The following is a 7500-nucleotide window of genomic DNA, read 5'->3' on the forward strand; positions in this document are numbered from 1 at the left end:
ACCTCCTCCTCCTCTCTACACGCTGCTACACCTCCTCCTCCTCCTCTCTACACGCTGCTACACCTCCTCCTCCTCTCTGCACGCTGCTACACCTCCTCCTCCTCCTCCTTTCTACACGCTGCTACACCTCCTCCTCCTCTCTGCACGCTGCTATACCTCCTCCTCCTCCTCTCTACACGCTGCTACACCTCCTCCTCCTCTCTGCACGCTGCTACACCTCCTCCTCCTCTCTACACGCTGCTACACCTCCTCCTCCTCCTCTCTACACACTGCTACACCTCCTCCTCCTCCTCTCTGCACGCTGCTACACCTCCTTCTCCCCTCTGCACGCTGCTACACCTCCTCCTCTCTACACGCTGCTACACCTCCTCCTCCTCCTCTCTACACGCTGCTACACCTCCTCCTCCTCTCTGCATGCTGCTATACCTCCTCCTCCTCTCTACACACTGCTACACCTCCTCCTCCTCCTCTCTACATGCTGCTACACCTCCTCCTCCTCTCTGCACGCTGCTACACCTCCTCCTCCTCCTCTCTACACACTGCTACACCTCCTCCTCCTCCTCTCAACACGCTGCTACACCTCCTCCTCCTCTCTGCACGCTGCTACACCTCCTCCTCCTCCTCTCTGCACGCTGCTACACCTCCTCCTCCTCTCTGCATGCTGCTACGCCTCCTCCTCCTCTCTGCATGCTGCTACACCTCCTCTCTGCACGCTGCTCCACCTCCTCCTCCTCTCTTCACGCTGCTACACCTCCTCCTGTCTTCACGCTGCTACACCTCCTCCTCCTCTCTGCACGCTGCTACACCTCCTCCTCCTCTCTCCATCGCACCTCCTTCCCCCCTCCCCCTCCTCTAATATCTTCTGCCTTCTCCTCTTCTCTCCTCCTCTCCTTTCTTCTCCTCCTTTCCCACAGAAAGCTGCTTCTCCTCGTGTGTTCCTGCTCCCAAATGTTGTTTTCGTCCTCACTGCACCAGCAGAACTCACAGTGACACAAGGATTTTTGGGAGGGTTATAATCTGATTTCATCTAAAAAATAGAATCTCTGAAGGTGGACCATGTTTGAGCTGTGTTGTAAAATTCAATATGTTTATGGTATTGATTGAATTGAGTCAATACGATGGAGTATTTAAATATTCAGTGTCTTTGCGAAGCAGTGAATCTATTGGAAACAAAATGATGCATTATTTACATTGTGTTTGGTGTATTTCGTTTCTGGAGTGAAGGTATCTGTCCGAACAGATGTCGAGTTTTGAAATGAGACTCCGCCCGAAACAGATTCCTTTTTTTAAAGCCTCACTTTGTAATGTAGGAAAAAGACATGAATTAACACTCAAAATGTGCTGGAAAAACAAGCGAGTTTCCCTGTTTCCAGTGAAACGCTGACCTGGACGTTTCCACACGCTGAGCTGGACCTTCTCCAGATGGAGCGGGCGGATGTTTGCTTCTCGTCCAGGAGACAAACATGGTGCTTCATAAAAAAATCAACAAGAACCAAGTGGAGGACGAGCTTTTAACGGCAGAACATTGTGGAGGTGGAAACAGAGAAGAGCTGTGGATGGAAGGAGGAAGAGAGCTTCTGTAGAGAGAGAGTTTTATTAATAATACATAGAATCTTCAGCATCACATCGGCGCGTTGGTTCACCTGGGAAACGGTGTTTACGCACACACACACACACACACACACACCACAAAATATGCCTTTCACACACACATGAACACACACACACAAACATACACACACACACACACACACACACACACACACACACACACACACAGACACAGACACAAACACACCACAAAATATGCCTTTATCTATACACAAACACTCACATACCACAAAATATACCTTTTTACACACACACACACATACACACACACACACACACACCACAAAATATACTTTTACACACACACACACACAGATAGAGTGCACACCACAATATATGCCTTTACGCACACACACTAAATGCAAACACACACTCAATACAAACAGGTATAAACTACAAAACAAAACACGCTAAATGCGACACACACGATGCGCTGACATCATATATAAAAAATAAAAAACATTTCTGTGCTGTTTGTTTGAAGAAGATTTGACCTTAAATCTCTGAAAACACTTTGTACCACCTTGTAGTTCTGTGAAGGCTGCACCATGTTTTACTCTGAGTATAACATGTTAATATGACACGTTTATCTGGAAAAACTCGTCTTTTCAATCTTTACAAGTCTGCACTCACCTTTGTACACACACACACACACACACACACACACACACACACACACACACACACAATCTAACTTTACACACACACATGCATGTGCACACACACCACAAAATCCAACTTTGTGCACACACGCAGGCACACATACACACGTGCACACACTCACACACCACATCATCTACCTTTATACACGCACACACACACACACACACACACACGTGCACACACCACATCATCTATCTTTATACACGCACACACACACAGACACACACACCTGCACACACCACATCGTCTACCTTTATACACACACACACACACACACGTGCACACACCACATCATCTATCTTTATACACACACACACACACACACACACACTCACACACCACATCATCTATCTTTATACACACACACACACACACACACACTCACACACCACATCATCTACCTTTATACACGCACACACACACTCACACACCACATCATCTACCTTTATACACACACACACACACTCACACACCACATCATCTACCTTTATACACACACACACACGCACGCACACATGCACGCACGCACGCACGCACGCACGCACACATGCACGCACGCACGCACGCACGCACGCACACGCACACACACACACACACACACTCACACGCACACACACACACACACACACACTCACACGCACACACACACAGGGGCATGTTACCGGAGCTGGGTAAGTTTCAGGTACAGAAAGTAAAAGTCTCGCCTTGTTTTTGCTCCACCCAGGCACCGATCCCTCGGTTGGAGCTCTGGGTTGGTGCTAATTAACCAATCCCCACGGCTGACTCCACATCCCGGACTGGAGTTTAGTTTCTGAAGCCGGGTTTTCCACTCGTGCATGTTTCATTGTTTGAAAGCGGAGGTTCCACTGTGTCGCTGAACAGGAAGTGACACTGAGGCGCTGGGCGGACCGAGCGCAGCGTCAAAGCATTTCCTCAATTTCATTTTCATTTTCTCCATTTTATGATCCATAATTGAGGTAATATCACTTGGGGGCTTCCTCTACTTCCTGTAAGCTTTGTGTTTACTTCCTGTGAGCGTTGTGCTGATCCCAGAGGGGTGTTGGAGTGGAGGATGGGGGATGGAGGAGTGGAGGATGGGGGTGCAGCCCTGTTGAATTATGGATGGAGGTGAAGAGGGGAGGAGGGCGGGTCTCCTGGGAACGGAGCCCAATCCCACACCCCCCCGATGCATTCTGCTACACCTCCTCCTCCTCCTCTCTCCATCACTGTTCATTCTCCCCCGTGCTCCTCTCCTCCTCTTCTCCGTTGCTTCCCTCTTCCATCTCCCCCTCTCCACCGTCTTCTACCCTCTCCTCCTTTCCCCTTTTCTGCCTTCCTTTCCTCTCCTCCTTCTCTTTTCTCCTCCTCACCTTCTCTTCTCCTTTCCTTCTCGATGCATCTCCTCACCACTCCATCTCTCCCCCCTTCCCGATTCGCCTCTCCTCTCCTCTTTTCTCCCTTCCCTCCATCATTACATCCTTCCTCCCCCTCTCTACTGTCTGAGACCCTCTGCTCTCCCCCCTCTCATTTTTTCTCCCTTTCTTTCATCTCATCCTCTCCTCCTTCCCTTTCTCCTCCTCAGCTCATTGGATTTTGTCCTCTCCTGTCTCCTCCCTTCACTTCTTTCCTCCTCTTTTGGCCAAAGTACAAATTAGGTTTAAGACTGCAGATCCACATAACCCAAACTTAAATAAACCAGACTTAAATAAACTAAACTTGAATAACCCAAACTTAATTAAACCAAACTTCAATAACCCAAACTTAAATAAACCAAACTTAAATAAACTAGACTTAAATAAACCAAACTTAAATAAACTAAACTTGAATAACCCCAAACTTAAATAAACCAAACTTAAATAAACCAAACCTAAATAAACTAAACTTCAATAAACCACACTTCAATAACCCAAACTTAAATAAACCAAACTTAAATAAACCACACTTAAATAAACCAAACTTAAATAAAGTAGACCTAAATAAACCAGACTTAAATAAACAAACTTAAATAAACTAAACTTAAATTAACCAAACTTAAATAAAGCAAACTTAAATAAACTAAACTTAAATAACCCAAACTTAAATAAACCAAACTTAAATAACCCAAACTTAAATAAACCAAACTTAAATAAACCAAACTTAAATAAACTAAACTTCAATAAACCAAACTTAAATAAACCAAACTTAAATAAACTAAACTTAAATAAACCAAACTTAGATAAACTAGACTTAAATAAACCAAACTTAAATAAACCAAACTTAAATAAACTAGACTTAAATAAACCAAACTTAAATAAACTAAACTTAAATAAACCAAACTTAAATAAAGCAAACTTAAATAACCCAAACTTAAATAAAGCAAACTTAAATAAACTAAACTTAAATAAAGCAAACTTAAATAAACCAAACTTATATAAACTAAACTTAGATAAACTAGACTTAAATAAACCAAACTTAAATAAACCAAACTTAGATAAACTAGACTTAAATAAACCAAACTTAAATAAACCAAACTTAAATAAACCAAACTTATATAAACTAAAGTTAAATAAACCGAACTTAAATAAACCGAACTTAGATAAACTAGACTTAAATAAACCAAACTTAAATAAACTAGACTTAAATAAACCAAACTTAAATAAACCAAACTTAAATAAACTAAACTTAAAAAAACCAAACTTAAATAAACCAAACTTAAATAAACCAAACTTATATAAACTAAACTTAAATAAACTAAACTTAAATAAACCAAACTTAAATAAACCAAACTTAAATAAAGCAGACTTAAATAAAGCAGACTTAAATAAACCAAACTTAAATAAACCAGACTTAAATAAACCAGACTTAATTAAACCAAACTTAAATAAATCAAACTTAAATAAAGTAAACTAAAATAAACTAAACTTAGCTAAACTAAACTTAAATAAACCAAACTTAAATAAACAAAACATAAATAAACCAAACTTAAATAAACTAAAGTTAAATAAACTCAACTAAAATGAACCAAACTTAAATAAACCAAACTCAAATAAACCAAACGTGAATAAACTAGATTTAAATAAACCCAGCTTAAATAAACTAAACTTAAATAAACCAAACTTAAATAAACCAAACTTAAATAAACCAAACGTGAATAAACTAGATTTAAATAAACCAAGCCTAAATAAACTAAACTTAAATAAACCAAACTTAAATAAACCAAACTTAAATAAACCAAACTTAAATAAACCAAACTTCAATAAACTAGACTTAAATAAACCAAACTTAAATAAACTAGACTTGAACAAACCAAACTTAAATAAACTAGTAGTACTAGTAGTACTAGTATTACTAGTACTCTGCTTCTAAACATCCATCACTTTGCAAAAAATAATATGTTTTTGAGGGGGTCCTTATTAAAAGGTCATGAAATACACAGAATTATTCATTTAATTTCACGACCGATTTCATTTTACTATTTAACTCATTGGAAATTATTTCTGAAACACATCGGCTTAATGACCTCAAATATACATATAATGTTTTTTTTAAACTTCATTTTCAAACTTCAATTGAACCATGTGAGAAGTTCTCAACAATGAGCTTTGTCTGATTCGTTTGGGTGATGGTGAATTTCCTTTAGGTAAAAGTTTGTTGAAGTAAGAAAGTGTTTTTTATTCAGAAAAAAGATAGAGGCAGAGAAAGGTTTATACCCCCTGTGAGAGACAGAGAGAGAGACAGAGAGAGAGACAGGGACAGAGAGAGAGACAGAGAGAGAGAGAGAGAGACAGAGAGAGAGAGAGAGAGAGATTGAATTAAAGTTTTATGACTGATGAATATTTCATGTTCTGGGCACTGATTCCTACATTCTGGTGGGGGGGGTGCATTTGTGCACGTTTATATATTCAGAGTGAGTAGTGTGTGTGTGTCATACATGCACACACACACACACACACATAAACTCCCTCACACACACACACACACAAACTCCCTCACACACACACACATGGACTCTGTTGCTCTCACACACACACTCACTCAGGTCTAACTACGTGTTCAAAAATGGTTTGTTTTTATTTATCTTTTTTTAAATGTTATGTACGTCATGTTCATATTTCATCATTTTTTTCGTCCTAAAAAAAAAAAAGTAAATCACCTCATTTCTCCTTAAATCTCCCGTGACATCACCCGGCGCCGACCCTCCGGCCGCTGACCCCGAGTCGTTGGCCTGTGATGGGTGTTTGGATGGAGACGCGGGTCGATGCGCTCCGACATGTGTTTGCCAAGCAGCGACGCTGGGATCGATGTGCACGCTGCCTCCGTCTGCTCCTCTCCTCCGTCAGCATCACGCAGCACTGACTGTTTGATATTTATTTCCATTTTATTTATTTATGGTGCAGCGTATGGATTATGGAGTGTACTGCAGTTCTGCTCCTGGAGGAAAATCAATACGTTTCAAGTAGACGTGTGGAGGTTTGGTGCAGCTGCAACATCACTACTACATCAATATCATCAATATTATCAATATTATCAATATCATCAATATTATCAATATTATCAATACCATCAATATCATCAATATTATCAATATCATCAATATTATCGATATCATCAATATTATCAATATCATCAATATAATCAATATCATCAATATTATTGATATCATCAATATTATCAATATTATCAATACCATCAATATCATCAATATCATCAATACCATCAATATTATCAATATCACCAATATTATCAATACCATCAATATTTTCAATATCATCAATATTATCAATACCATCAAAATCATCAATATTATCAATATCATCAATATTATCAATATCATCAATATTATCAATACCATCAAAATCATCAATATTATCAATATTATCAATATTATCAATATTATCAAAATTATCAATATTATCAATAGCATCAACTTGCTTTGACAGCATGTTGTATGTATCATGTCACAGAAAGATGTTTTCATGATTTGTTGTTAAATGAATGATGAAGAGTCAGTTTCCAACAGTACAACTTCTTCAATCTGACACCACACATCACCGTGTACTTCAGTGTGATAAACATCATGGATTCTGTATTTCTATGCAGTACTGAGTTGAATACTGTGTATACTGATAATGATGATGGATTCCTCCATATTGTCCAGCTCTGTTCTCGTGCCAGTGCATCCAAACTGATAGTAGTACACTGGTATAGTACTTTATTATTAGTGCTAGTTTGGTACTCTGGGTAAGT

The 7500-nt window shown here is 39.6% G+C and overlaps 1 protein-coding gene across 4 annotated transcripts in view; it reads left to right on the forward strand.

The window, feature by feature from the left end:
• Positions 1-7500, forward strand: part of ldb2a (LIM domain binding 2a) — an 88708-nt gene that overhangs the window by 39798 nt on the left and 41410 nt on the right. The window lies entirely within an intron of this gene.

Source organism: Zeus faber (assembly GCF_960531495.2).
Source record: "Zeus faber genome assembly, chromosome: 10".
In the NCBI taxonomy this organism is placed as follows: Eukaryota; Metazoa; Chordata; class Actinopteri; order Zeiformes; family Zeidae; genus Zeus; species Zeus faber.